Here is a 15,462-nt window from a genome sequence, read left to right as displayed (position 1 = left end):
TTCCTTACCTTAGTGTACATTTGTATGTATTATCTCTTCCTTAACAACTTATTGTAGCTATAGTTATCATTGATTATTTTGACTTTTAACCTTCATACTAGATATTTAAAAGATTATATACCACCATTACAATAATACAGTATTCTGAATTTGATAATGAATACTATACCAGCAAACTTTCCTTTAGAAATAAAGGAGATATAAAGTCTTGTAGTTGAAACACTCCCTTAAGCATTTTTTGTAAGTCCAGTCTAATGGTGATGAATTCCCTCAGCTTTGGCTTATCTGGGAAAGACTTTATATCTCCTTTATTTCTAAAGGAAAGTTTGCTGGTATAGTATTCTAGGCTGACATTTGTTTTCTTTCTTTCTGCATTTTGAATATATCACCCCATTCTTTCCTGGCCTGCAAGGTTGAAAAATCTGTTGATAGTCTAATGGGAATTTTTAAATATATGACTTAATTTTTTTCTTGCTTTTATAATTTTTTATTTGCCTTTTGATAGTTTGATTATACTCTGCCTCAGATAGGACCTTTTGGGATTGCATATATTTGAGATCCTTTAAATTTCACAGTTCTAAGTGTCCATATCTTTTCAAGATTGGAGAACTTTTTAGCAACTATTTTGTTGAATAACATCTCTCTTTCTTCATCTCTTCTTCACTATATGAATATTTGTTTGCTTTCACAGGCTTTCTTCACTTTTTTTCTTTCTTTTTTTCTGACTGGGTTATTTCAAAAAGTCTGTTTTCAAGTTTGAAAATTATTTCTTCTACTTATAGTCTGCTCTTGAAGCTCTCAATTGTATTTTTTATATCATTCATTGAATTCTTTAGCTGCAATATTTCTGTTTGTTTCTTTCTTAATGATATCTAATCCTTTGTTGTATTTCTCATTCAGATTATAAATTGCTCCTTGATTTTGTTGAATTGTCCATCTATGCTCCTTTATAGCTCACTGAGTTTTAAAAAGATCATTATTTTGAATTCCTTTTCAGTCATTTCACAAATTTTTAGTTTTTTGGGATCTGTTATTGGGAAACTACTGTGTTTCATCAGTAGTATCATTTCCCCTTGCTTTTTCATGTTTCTTGTATCCTTGCATTGATACCTGTGCATCTGATGGAATGGTCACCTCTTCAAATGTTGTAGAGTGACTTTTGTAGGGATACACTTTCACCTGCAGATGTGTCCTAGCATGTCAGTTTCATAAGGTGTGTTAGCTTGGGTTCTGAGTGGGCACAGTAGTGTAGTCTCTATGCAATTTCTTCAGGTATAGTCAGCATAAGCAATGCCTACAAGTTTTTCAGTGGCTTAGGCTGCAGGAGTTTGTATGCCTGGTCTACCTAATCAGGTTCTGGTCCCTGAAGGCTGGTGCTGGGTTGGTCAGTGCTCTGAAGAGCAGGGGCTAGTCAACTGATGGCTATGCATATGTGCTGATTTCCTGGGGCCTGAGTGCTGAGCTTGTCTGAGCTCCAGTCTGTGCTCCAGGCTAATCAGGAGCTCTGCTAGAGTGTTACTCATTTGGGGGTAGGGCACCAGACTGGTCAGTACTCACTACCAAATTTCTTATGTCCTACTATCCTTAGTTTCTTTCGTTAGCATTTCTATCTGAAGATAAATAATTTGCATAAAGATCTTTTCTTACCTGAGTTAGCATCTCCTCTACTTTTTATGTATCATTAGATTCTGGAATAGAAACTTACCCTAACAAATGAGAAGGATGAGAGTGGTTCCCAAATTGCTCATGTTATCATAGAAATAATCAAATTTCTTTTATGTTCTCCACCACACCATTAAGTTTGTATTAATGTAAAAGGAAACTGAAATATGAAAGTTTATGTTCCTCTGTTGTCGAATTCCCAAAATCAACTGGAACTCTCTGATGAGTATTGACCTTACAATCTTCAACAGCAGTATTCATCAGAAATCCTTTTCTATCTCCTTTTCATAAAATTAATCTTTGTTACACTTAATGCCTAAATCAATGTCCCCACCAAAGTTCATGCCCTCACCTAATATATGGACCTAACATGGCAATAAATAACTAGAGATGGCTGTAGATGTTGACCACTTTTGCTGACAAAAGTAACACAGCCATTATTTCAAGACTACTTCCTTCTGTCCTCTACTTCTTGCAAAGTCTTTAGACCCCCGCTTGGCTTTCATTTTTTTAAAGGTTCTCTCTTTGGCCCACATCATTGGAGTCAATTTTCCAAGTATGGTAGATATGGGGTAGAGGGTGATTTTCAAATTTTCAGAGATCTTTATTCTAACCATGTGCACACACACACAAAACTCCACCTCTAAATCAAGAGAGCTAAGAAATACATTCTGCATTTGAATGCTATAAAGAATAAGCATTTCTTTGATAGGAGAGTTTGGGTAGTTTTAGTTGTGGTTTTTGTTCTAGTCTCAAATTTAGTAGTATGTTCTATAGGTGCTCATTATATTAGAAATAAGTAGAACAAAGGAATGAATAAATAAGTAGAAAGAAGAGGTGGGCAAAACAACTTCAACTTTTTTTTAAGTTATATATTGATTGACTAGTGATAACAGTCAGGAACCAAGGTTTATGTTAATATGTGCATCTTAGGGTCATTAAAAGTTATTTCTGTTCATCTGAACTATGTAGGAAATATACATAATTAGTTAAGAAATATATACATGAAGTACTAAAAATTGTATCCATTAATTATTTAAATATTGACATAAAATTCATATTTTTTATGCTGCCAAAATTAACGTAATTGAAGTCTAAGATACTACCCAAAGGGGGAGGGGGAACAAAATGAATAAGAATACACTATAAAAGCATTCTATTATAGGATCCAAAAGAGACTTCACAGATATTCTTCCCGAATAAAACCTGTAGTCTAGGGCCGAAGTACATACAGCAAGCTACACCTATACCTTGTCATATTGTCCGTGAGGTGTCTATGTTTCAAACAGGAGCAAAAAGCCTTTTTAAAAGGTCATAAATTCTTTCTACACCTTCCACCAAGATAAAGAAAGAAAGGGGAGGCAACTGGGGCTTTAGAAAACAAACATTAAAATTTTTTAAAAACCAGTTTTTTCTTGTGTTCTTGCTGCCTGCGTAGCACTGGAGCCAAACTGTTAGAAAAGAAATAGTAACAGCCTTAATTAAGACTTTTGACATTTAATCACAAGACAACTGGCACTATGAGCTTGTTACTCTCAATAACTAGAACATACATAAATCTTGGTCTTCCTAAGAAACTCTGAGAGAAACTATTTCAGTTGGCAAAAACATTTAAAGGCAAACAGCTGGCTCGTGTCAAACTGTCAGAATAACCTTAACCTTTTATAGCCTAGTGGATCTTTAGTACTGAAAAAATAAAGACTTTTTAATTAGGAAGAAGAAGGGAGAATACTTTCAGGTATACAGATAATGTTGTTAATTCCCTCCAGCCAAAAACCACCAAGAACACACCTATAGTCAAACAAGTTGGGCCTATTATTCATCACAGCTAGGGAATGTGAATACTATAGAGAACTGTGGACACCTCAGATAAAAGAGGATTTGGCTTTGGTTAGATAATTTTGGGAAGGGTCTAAGGAAGCAAAGCTTTGTTCTGAATTAGATGCTGTCAAGAAGTATGGGTGATTCTATTATTGAGATCTCAATAAATTTCATCTATAAGGTGAGCTGACTAAAGTGAACATAAAGCTATAAATGGTTTCTAAAAATTAGCAGTTACTCATCTTAGATAACAGAGAAGGGTGTTCAGCATTTTGTGGGTTGCAGTAACCTTGTATGTACCTCACTCAGTGATGGTCTCAGAGTGACTTTGTCTGATATTGATGTTCTGTGAAATTGTTTATGTACAGCAGGAGAGCAGTGTGGCCTGACTGTTCCTGGACATTTTCCTGGATGTCAGGGACTGCTTCTTTTCTTTTTCTGTATAAAAGAAAAAAATAAGAACTTTTACGCTCCTCTTACAGAGATTCAAATCTGCATTTTCTTTGAGCCCAAGGGACAAACTGAAAAAAAAATTAATTATACAAAGTACAGAAAAGGTACCCTGGAAAAGAATGCTTCCCTATAAATCTGCTAGACGTGGTGGAAGTCTGGAGTAAATCAAAATGAAATTAAGACTGTAAGCCTCAATATATAATTAAAAGCCTTGAGAAGCAATCACCTTGATGTCACACACAAGAACTTAGGAATAAATCAATTTGGAAATAATTGTTTACACTTGCAAAAAAATAAACAATAATAGATGTTGTTTCCACATGAATGATGAACTTTGACTCACTCTTTTTTCTCTGTAGGAATTTTTATATGGGATTGACTTTCCATGACCCCCAATTCTCATACACAATCTGACATCTTATATCTGCAACCACTGTGGGATTGTGCCTGAAGATATTTACATTACACTGGTGCAGGTTCAATTAAAGGAAATTGGGTCTATGGGTCTGATATTTCAAAGAGAGAGAAATTGGACATCTACTCTCAGTCTTAAACTCAGTTACACTGGCTCGTAGGCAGGTAAAGTCTTCAGGGCAAAACCAAATATTATGTCTGGCCTGGAGGTGAGAAAAAGAGCTTAGAGATGTAAGAATATCCTTCTTTCACCCCAACCTTGTCCCTTACTGAAGGAAGAAAGTTTCAGCATGGATATTGCTGAAGTGGTGGTGATATGTTCCAAAACATTCACTGTGACTGGAATAGTATTGACTACTCCACATATGCTCCTCACACCTATTATCCAAACAAACAAAAAAAAGTAGGCTCAGGTTAATTTCACAAATACATCAAAGGAGAATATGAAAGACTTTATAACTCTGAGTCGGGGCTGACTTCCCGTCAAGAGAAGCAACGCACTCCTCCATTGCTGCTTTCAGTGAAGAAGCAGGCAGTAACTTGCCTTTGGAAATAGACCCTGCTATAATTTGAATAACAGCTATTGTAAATGCACTAAAGAATGAAAACATATAATAAGTTTTTCATAATATTCTCAAGTTAAAAACTTTTCTTTTAACTCACACTACAACACAATTTTGATAAATGCTCTTGAGTATTTTAATGTAAAGAGATGTAATTCTATCAGTATTTGTGTTATTCTGGGCCTTTCAAGAAGCAGAAGTCAAAATAGGATCAGATCTCTCCTTCCCTTGGGAAGGAGAACGCAAAGGAAGGAAAGGCTTGCATTGCAATGCAGATCTCAGAAAGTTTCTTCCGGGACCATGGGGAGTCCTTGAACCAAAGTCACCCATCAGAAGAGTCCCATGTCTCCCAGATATAGGACTGCCTTAAGATCCCACCTCATTTAACTACTGGCCTGGAGAAGCCCTTGGACAACATAGACTTGGCACCAAGCATTCCAGAGCACACCATCTGAGGCCATCTGGCAATTGCCTACCCACCCCTCCACAGTTGGAGATCTGAGAGAGGAGCATTTTCATAGGCACCACAGTACTTATTCCTAAAGCAGCTGTAGATTCAGCTGTTCTGAATCATCTTGAATAGTGACTTAGACCTTCCCAGTGACTCACACCAGTAAATGTACAGTGGTAGATTCACCCATCTCTGTTCCTAAATTAGACTGTGGCTAATCCTTTCCAGATTCTTAAGCCCCCTAAGAGAAATAATATACGAGGCCACATTAAGTTAAGCTCATGGCTGAAAATAATTGAAGAAGGAGGCCCATGTCTATTAATACTAGCCTACAATTAGAAAGCATATGCATTTCACCAAACTCGGCCTGAGAGTAATGACTCCAGTTGACCCAACCCACCAGCTGGGCCTAGTCATTAGCCTGATTAGGACAGTTAAACACTTCCTGCACCAGAGCTGATGTGCCTACATTCCATGAAAAGGTGGAAATGGCACCTGGAAGATGTGTGGATGCTGAAGAAGCCAGCACAGTGACTCTTCCTTGCTCTCGCTTCTACTGAATTCCCTCCTCTTTAGGTCCCAGATAACATTTTAGCAAGTCTGCACTGTGATCCTTCCTTGCTCATGTTTCTACTGAATTCCAAATTCCCTCCTCTTGAGTCTCAGATACACTTGAGGTCAACCCCGATGGCCTAGAAGCACTCATCCTCCTCTGTTCCACTTTGGGATTTAACTCTTGGAGAAACCTCTTTCCAAAAGCTGGTGGAATATCTTGCCATCGTCTCATGTGCTACTTCACTGTCGCCACATATTTTAACTAAGAGAATGTACATATTTTTAAAGTTCTCCTTACTTTTCTGTTTCAGGTTTATTAAATATATAATTAAAATAATTTTTTTGAAGAAGAATTTTTTCTCAATAGCAAAATAAAACCTTGCATGTCCTCAATAAATTTTTATGTTGAAATAAATCTAACTTTATTCTTAAATATGTCAAATTCTAAGAAAACATATGACTTTGATCCTATACAAACATTCCCTAAAATCATACTCCTTGATGTGGAAAACCTGTGGACTTGGCCAAAAAATAACACCTTAAAAACTGAAAAAAAAAAAAAAAAAAGCATATGTGTGTAATAACCTCTGCATTTGGTTTAGTGATACACTGAAATTACTGTGGAAGTTGCTCTCTATTTAGCCAAAATGGACTTGATGCATCACTGGTAACAACAAATCTGATTTAGAATCAAGACTATGCCTCTTACACATGCCGAACAATCAAGCATAATATTGTGATGTATGTTTATTATGTATAACCCATTAAGAGTCAGCCATGGCAGCACAAAAAATATGGACTAGCTTGCTTGACTTCAACTAATACATATCCACCCTTAAAAATGGAAATTATTTTACTTTCCCTCAAATTTTTGAAAGGAGAAGTGAATTATCGATGCAAAATCGGGATTTTGTTAGAAAGGACCACAGGGGTGGAATGGGAAATAGATGTTGAAGAGACAACCAATGTTTGCTATATGGCACTTCTTAAAAACCTTCTTCCAGATTGTAGAATACAACTCAGACTTCCTGTATGCCAGCCAAAGTCCCACTAAACCTAGCCTAACCTTCTCCTTAAAGCTGGCACTATGCAAGACCTGCTAACATGTTTCAGTTACAAAAAAAATTTTGTCTTTCTCAAATAGTCTTTCACATTTACATCTCCATGTTTTGGGGTATTTTACAGCCTTACATTGTAATGCCTTCCACTCTTATCTGTCCACAAATATGTATATTTTTTAAAGGTAAGTTTCTGTGTCACCTTCAAATTTTTCTCTCATCTCTTCCCTTGATTAGAAACAGTTGCTTCTTCCTTTTTGTTCCCTTGTACTTAACTTGTAGCCAATTTTGACATGTAAATAAATCAATCTGCTAAACTAGTTGTTTTCATGTCTAGTCTCTTCTTTAGACTTCTCAACTATATTAATGTTTCTAGTTCCCAGAATTACCTCATAGAATAAGTGTCTAGTGAGAATATGATTTCATTGACTACTTTGTTTTATCCCTCTTTCAGATCTAGGGGTCTTCACCTTTGCATGAGAAATTACCCTTTAGTAGAAACCCATGCTGGTCACTGTCTTTCATCTTCTACTTTTTAAAATGGATCTTTATGCTGTTCATATTTTGATTAAGTTCCATTCCTCTGGCAGCTCCTGCTCCCAAATAGCAGATGCTTTCTGCTCTCTGACTCTAGAAAAAAAAAAATCAGAACAATGCCAAAATATTCTCAAGACCCTTTTTAGGATGGGTGTGGTGGCTCACTCCTGTAATCTCAACACCTTGGAAATACCAGGCAGAAGGACTGCTTGAGCCCAGAAGTTCGAGAATAGCCTAGGCAACATAGCAAGACCTTGTCTCTACAGAAAATAAAAAATAATTAGTCAGACTTAGGGGTGCCTGCCTGTAGTCCTAACTACTCTGGACGCTGAGGTGGAAGGGTTGCCTGCACCCAGGAGGTCTAGGCTGTGTTAAGCCATGATTGTGCCACTGCACTACAGCCTGGGTGACAGATTGAGACCCTAACTCTTCAGAACAATAGTGTTACTTTACCATAAAAGTGAGGTTGATGTAAGTAGAAACTGGTTAAAACCTAAGAGCACAAACATAAAAAGGACCCTGAGTCAGCTTTTGACACAGGACATTAGTAACTCACTCTTTTACTGTCCATCTTCCACTTCAGCTCTGAAGGTCAGTTAAATGTAGAAACTCTGCTTACTTCACTTTACACTAGTTTATCCTGAAGTATTCCAAAATTCTGACAAGTCTTATCAAAATTGTCTTCCTTGTGTAAGTTTCTCTTTCTTTCTTAGACCTGAATGTATGTGGCTCTCTGCCAGTCAGATCTCCACTAGTCCTCCAAAGAGTCAGTTATTTATCCACTAATTGAATAGAAATGTTTTGAGCATTCACTATGTGCTTATTTATTCAACATACATTTAGGAATTTTTTAAGAAACTAAAGCCTACTACATGTCAGAAATGAAACTAGGCAATAAGGGACCCAATAGTGGGCAAAACACAGACAGACTCTGCATTCACAATAGTAAGACCTAATCAGAGACAGCAATTTTGATCAAAAGATCATGCAAATGAATGCAAAAATATGACTGAGATAATAACTAAGAATCAGAGGTAGTTGGAGTGGTCAGGAGGAGGATTTGGTATAGTCTGGAGGTTAGAAAAGACTTTAAAAAATTTTTTTTTAAATTTTAAATATGTGGGGTACAATTCAGGGTTAGGTATACAAATGTTGATTATGCAGGTACCCTTGCTGATGAGGTGTGCCACTCCCTCCCCTGACAGTTCCCCCCCAACTGCCAATCCTACACCCCTCCCTGGCAGTTTCCCACTACTGTCAATCCCTTTCTTATAGTATTATGATAATTGTTCAAGGCCCACTTATGAGTGAGAACATGTGGTACTCTGTTCTGTTTCTGTGATAGATCACTGTGTATGATCAACTTAAATCCATCCAATTTGCTGCAAAGTCCATATGTTTGTCCTTCTTTATGGTTGCATAATATTCATTGTGTATATGTGCCACATTTTTTAATCCAGTCCAATTTCAATAGTTGGTTCCATGTTTTTGCTATTGTAGAGATGAAGAGAAGGGGATGAGGGGTTTTCAAGAGCTATAACAAACATATGTGTGCAGGTATCTTTTTTGTAGAATGATTTGGATTCCTCTGGATATATTCCCAATAGGGGAATTGCTGGGTCATATGGAAGGTCAATCTCTAGTTCTTTCAGAAATCGCCACACTGTCTTCCAAAGAAGTTGCACTAGCTTGCATTCCCACCAGCAGTGTAGAAGCGTTCCTTTTTCTGCGCATCCTCGCCAGTATCTGTTGTTGTTTGTTTTTATTAATGATGGCCATTCTTACTGGGGTTAGGTGGTATTTCAATGTGGTTTTGATTTGCATTTCTCTGATGATGAGTGAGGCTGAGCACTTTTTTCATGTGTCTGTTGGCTGCCTGTATATCTTCTTTTGAGAAGTGTCTATTCATGTCTTCTGCCACTTTTTAATGGGGCTGTTTGTTTTTTTCTTTTTGGCATGTTTGAGTTCCTTGTAGATCCTAGATGTTAGACCCTTATCAGATATACAGTTGGCAAATATTCTTTCCCTTCTGTGGGCTGTCTCCCTGCTCTCTTGATGGTATCTTTTGCTTTGTAAAGCTTGTCAGTTTGATGAGGTCCCACTTGTCTATCTTAAGAAAAGATTTTTCTAGGGAACCAATGCCCTGAGATAAGATGAGACAAAAGTGTAGTTTCCTAAGAGAGGAACATTTCATTTTGATAGGAGAGAGTACGGCACATTCCATAAACTTAAATAAACCCATAGAGTAGTAGGAGAAGGAAACCACAGTGTCAACTAAGACTGGAGAACTACCAGGGTCCAGCCATGTGGAGGCTGTATACCTAGGTCAGTATTCTAAGGTTGATGGAAAGCTACTAGCTGGTTTAATGCAGGGAGCTGATGTGATCAGAACTGAACTCTGGAATGAACACAAACTGCAACATAAAGAGTATATTAGAAATGGTATGAGATGTATAGGGAATTCAGTTAGAGGCCTTTGCAGTTGAGAGATACTGGTGGTTTGATAGAAGGCCGGAGTGTGGAGATGAAGAGAAGGGGATGAGGGGTTTTCAAGAGCTATAGTAGGACTTGGTGATAGTAGTTTAATACTAAGAAAGACTGGTTGAGGAATTGAGAGCACAGCCCATAAAAGCATAGGACATGGGACTTTCTGTGGGTGTGGATCGACTCTATGCCAGAGCCTTCAATGTGCTGCTACTTAGTTCAGTTGAATAAGCTACACTAAAAGCTTCATGATATAATATCTTTAACTAGTGATACTATTACTCTCTACAAGGTAATCATGAAAAATGATCAGAAGTTTTTATGACTCTCCAGTAATAAAAAATGTATATGACCATATCTTCCTAGAAACATTTATATTTTCCTTTGTTTTTAATATTTTCTCTCTGGTGACAAATAATAAAGATTGAAAACCACAGAAGATGAATAGAAAAACCCCGTTGAATCACTTATCACAGGTAAAAGATAAAGTCACTAAGTTTTTCTGGAAGCCTTTAAGACATTTTCATGTGTCACAAACACACAATGTGTGTATATTAAATTGCTTTGTGCTTTAATGAGATCATATTACATACACCAACAAACATATTTTTAGCATTAAACTTTTAAACATTTTCTTCTTAGTACTTGCAGATCTACTTAGGTCCTCTAAACAGTTGAAGAATGTTCCATTGTATGGTATATCTTAAATTAACCATTAACTTATAGATAGTTTGAACTTATTGATTAGGTATATTTGAGCTATATTTCTACTTAAAATAATTCTGTAATTAACTGTGTTTTTATATGTAACTATTTATACTCTTGCATCGGATAAATTTTTAAAAGTGAGGTTGCTGTATCAAAGAGAAAAACAGATAAATAGGTAGCTACAGACAAATATATATATATATAATCATAAATATAAACCCTCATTGATCTTCTGGAACATTTATATCCATTCATGTTCTCACTACTAAGGTTGGAGAATGTCAATTTTCTCACAGTTTTAACAACATTAAATATATTATCAACATTTTTAAAACTTTGAACATCTGAGCAATTAAAATGCTGTTTATTATTCTAAGTTTTATTTATTTACTAGTTCTGCCTGACAATAAATGAAAGAAAATGTTTCCTTGCTGTGAAAGTAAGCCTCTCAAATTAATTTTCACTCTAAAACCAAACCAGTAAATGGGCACACTCTTTTAAAAAGTAAGTTTATGGCTTTGTACAAAAACCTAGACCATGACCACCTCTTTAAGGAAATTGCCTGACTTCCTAGGAAACATCACTTTAAAGTGCTGTAACTTGCTTACAAGAAAGGAATAGGAGACATATATTAGTTTGCCAGGGCTGCCATAACAAAGTACCACAGACTGGGAGGCTTAAATCACAGACATTTATTTTCTCAGTTTTGGAATCTGAAAGTCTGAGATCAGGGTTTTATTTCTTCTGAGGTTTCACTTCTTAGCTTGCAGATAGCCACCTTCTTACCGTGTCCTCATCTGGTCTTCCCTCTGGGCTCAGATGCCTGCTATCTCTTTCTCTTCCTATAAGAACAGCAATCATATTGGATTAGGTCCCCCCCTTTAATAGCCTCATTTTAACTTAATCACTTCATTAAAGACCTTCTCTTCAAATACAGCTACATTCTGATGTATTGAGGGTTGAGATTTTAACATACAAATTCAGCCCATAAGAAGCAAGTCACAGTATCAAAGTATCAGAATTGTATTCCTCATTCCCCCCACACAAAGAAAAAAAAAAAAAAAACCTGCTTTACACGACCATGTTACATTAAGAAAAAACCTTGGATAAACTAAACTTAACATGGTTTATTTGAACAAAGAATGATTCATGAAACAGGCAGCATTCAGAATAAGAGAGGTTCAGAGAACTCCACTCAGCCACATGGGCAGGCAGTATTTATAGACAGAAAAATGATGTGCCCTCCAGAGACAGTTTGATTAGTTCTAGTTCAGCACTTGCATTTGCTTTGTGTGGATGGACATGGTGCGATGAGGTCTTTGCGTTATGTAAATGTGGTCTTAGTCGTTGGCAGCCTATGAATGACTGTAGCGCAGCTGTCGTGATTGGCTGAGACTCAGCCACTGTCACAAGAATATACTTTAAAGTTAGGTTGCAGTTTGTTTTACACACTCAAAATATAAAGGCAGTCGCAGGTCAAATTTAGTTCAATTTAACAGCTTTAAGTATATCTGAGAAAAGAGAAATACAATAATATAGCATTATGTTAGTTTAAAAGAAAAGAGTGAACTGAGAGACCAATCAGCTCTGCCAAGTGTGCACTGAAGTCAAGAAAGTAAGGATGCAGTCTGGATTTAGAAAGAAATCCACCAGTGACCTGGGAAAGAAACGAGGTGGTAGAAGCAAAAGCTGGCTAGCCAAGGCTGACCTATATCTTTAGCAGAACTGCAGGAAAGAAATGACCTGTGTATAAACAAAGGCAAGAAAGAGAGTTTAAACAACTAGGAAAGAAATCAGTAGATTTTTAAAAATGAAAGTACAAAAAGGAGGGACAGCAGGGTCCTGGAGGAGATGCTACCTATTTTATAAAGGGAATGGGCTAGAGGTTCGGGTGAAGAGACTGGCCCTGGCAATCAGGAGGGACATCTTTACCCTTGAGACAGAAGACAAAATATCAATAAAGAGTCTGCTACATGTCAAGATTGAGGATGTTTGTGGGGAATAACTGCTGCTTATAAAAACCCAATCATGTACTTATTTTTTTTAATTAAATGCCTCTGAAAACGTTACATTGTGATGACTGACAAGTCTAACCAGTGGTAGCCTTAAAGAGGAGCTTAAGAAAAACTCACCTTCCCACCCCTTCCTGTATGCTCATAAACTCACCTTCCCACCCCTTCCTGTATGCTCTTTCCCCTTCAACACACAAAACAGTACAACACAAAAATAATGTACGTGCTATGTAAAGCTATGCAAAAGCAGATTTGTGGCAAATCTCCTGCTACCCCTCCAACTAGATGTTTCCCTTCTGATCCCTCTTAGGTAGAAATTCGAGCAGCAAACACTCTATGGTTTTACCTTAATTTCTCCAGCCATGCGTGGACTTGTCTGTGCTAGTGATGTGACAAGCACATTTCTTCCTCAGCAAGACTATCACTGGACAGGATGCGTATACTCCCAGAGCAAAATGTCAGCTCTCCGTCCCCTACTCGAGTACCCACCCCATGACCGAGAAACTCCCCGGCACGGAGTGCACGGCCGGGTGCTGACCACCAGGGGACAGCCCCTTCACGCAGGAGCTCGGGGGTCGGTGATGACGCGGCAGCCGCGGCTCTGGAGCGCCCCATCCCAAGATCGGGGGAAGGGAGCCCGATTCCACACGGGGCCCGGTGGTGGGTTATGCTGTTGTTGGGAGATCGTTCGCCCCGAATAGGGTTTATTAAAGAGTTTGCTTTTCTCACCAAATGCAGTAGCAACCTTGCCGAGCTCCTTCTCGCATCCAAGAACGCTGGGAGGGTCTAAGGCAGCTGGTTTGGGGCCCCTGGCCACTGCAGGCCAAGCGGCTCCTCTGCGAGGGCGGGACTGCTCATCTGGCAGGCCCCGGGGTAGCCGCCCTATAGAAGGCGGGTCTTGGGGGAGGGAAGAGAACGCGGAAGGCGGCTTGGTGCGCGGTCTTATCGTCCCGCCCATAGACGGCCCGCCCCGCCCCCGAGACGGCCCCGCCCCCGAGAAGGCCCCGCCTCCGGGAAGGCCCCGCCCGCGGGACCTCCCTGCCGCGCCTCTGCATTGCCATTCCTGGGTACCCTGACCGGCAGCCGTGAGTTTTCCAATCTGAGCGCGTCCTGAGGGTGGGGGTGGGTGGCCGAGCATCTAGGGGACACCGGGGGTCGCCCCAAAGTGCCTGAGGCATGCCGAAGGCCACTCTCAGCAGTGGGGGAGTCCCTTCTCAGGTCTAGGTCTTTTATTTCTTTTCGTTTTGTTTTCTGGCGCTATTTGCTACTCAAAACTCATTTCTCTCCCTTCTTTAAACTTGTGATTGACGAATTTGACAAAGACTTGTGTGGTGTGTGTGTGCGCTCACGAAAGCTCATTTGTTTACAGAGTGGTGGTGTCAGCTTTCCGGGACATATTTTAATCACCCGGGCTTTTTTGTTTGTTTTTCCTTTCAAACTTGGAAGTCCCCAGAAGTGAAAGACAGCTGTCTTCTGAGAGTTAGTATGATCTTGAGCTCAGGCTTCCTTATCTCTCCACGCTACCTTTTTCCGCTCCTAGCCCCTAAAACTGAAATCACGCACCTATATGCTCTGTGCTCCATCCGGGTGCCCTCTCTTGTTAATTCATTTTCCTGAGAGCAGGATATTAAGGAAAAGGTGGGCCGGGTTCGGTGGCTCAGCCTGTAATCCCAGCACTTTGGGAGGCCGAGGCGAGTGGATTGCCTGTGCCTGAGGGTTCAAGGACAAATTGGCGAGACCTCGTCTCTGCAATGAAAATAAAAAATAAAAAAATTAGCCGGGTGTGGTAGCCCACGCCTGTAGCTCCGGCTACTCGGAAGGCTGAGGCGGAAGAATCGCGCCAGAGCCCAGCAGGTCGAGGCTGCGGTGGCCGGGAGCGTGCCACTGCACTCCAGTCTGGGCGACGGAATGAGACTCCAACTTAAAAAAAAAAGAAAAGAAAAAGAAAAAGGTGGTAGATGGAAGAGAAGGAGGGGAGGAGGGAGGAGATGGAATTAAACAAGAAATACAGGTCATGATCCAGGATGCCAAGCCTACTAGAGATTCTGAAGAAAAATGTTAAGTAGCAGGGGGGAAAAAAGTAAGGTAGGGACATGCCAGACCCTGGAGGCCTTAGAAACCAGGGTGAGGCACTCAGCAAATTTCACTTAGGAGAGTAGATGAAAAGTGAAGATTCTCATTAGAGTTCTTGTTGAGAAAGATTGTAGATGAGAATACATCCTGGGAACTAAAACCAGATTGGTTTAGTCTAGACATGATTGTGAACGAAGAGAAGATTAGCAAAATGAGGTGGCTGCCTGTGTATGGAGGGAAGAAGGAAGAATGCAAGTGTGGCTCAAGGGTTTGGTATCTTTCTCAGTTTAGATGCTCCCTCAAAGCAAAGCCTGAGGCAAGGACTTGCCTCCAGGTGGTTTTATGGGAAAGTGAGCCCGGAAAGCCCTAGTGAGGAAGTGGGGAGAATGAGGCCCGAAGGAGGGGAAGCCAGGAAGGGCCTGTGGCTAAACTGTCTGCCAGGAGGGCCCCCGAAGCTTGGGTCCAGGACTCTCTGAGGACCTCTGTAGAATGCACTGCCCCTTCAGGGCTGCCCTATGCACCTGTGGAGAGAAGTCCCCCACTGGAGTCCTCAGAGGTGGACTGAGGGAAGTGGCAGGGGCACCCAGAGCATCTTCTACACTGCCCTTGCCACTCTGGAAAACTAGAAAGGACAATAAAGGGACGGATACTCAAATTTACTCAGTGATCAC

The 15,462-nt window shown here is 39.5% G+C and overlaps 1 long non-coding RNA gene across 1 annotated transcript; it reads right to left on the bottom strand.

Moving 5' to 3' along the window:
- Nucleotides 1–11,383: 11,383 nt before the first annotated feature.
- LOC110595121 lies at nucleotides 11,384–13,622 on the bottom strand. Its single transcript, XR_002481617.1, has 2 exons — nucleotides 13,448–13,622; nucleotides 11,384–11,548 (listed from the first exon to the last, which is right to left on the bottom strand). It is a non-coding gene; the product is annotated as an uncharacterized LOC110595121 (long non-coding RNA).
- Nucleotides 13,623–15,462: the final 1,840 nt, after the last annotated feature.

This window comes from Carlito syrichta, unplaced genomic scaffold (genome assembly GCF_000164805.1).
Source record: "Carlito syrichta isolate Samal-C Ts95f unplaced genomic scaffold, Tarsius_syrichta-2.0.1 Scaffold274072, whole genome shotgun sequence".
NCBI lineage: Eukaryota > Metazoa > Chordata > Mammalia > Primates > Tarsiidae > Carlito > Carlito syrichta.
Note: the sequence above shows the minus strand (reverse complement) of the source record. Positions and strands in the feature narration are given on the sequence as shown.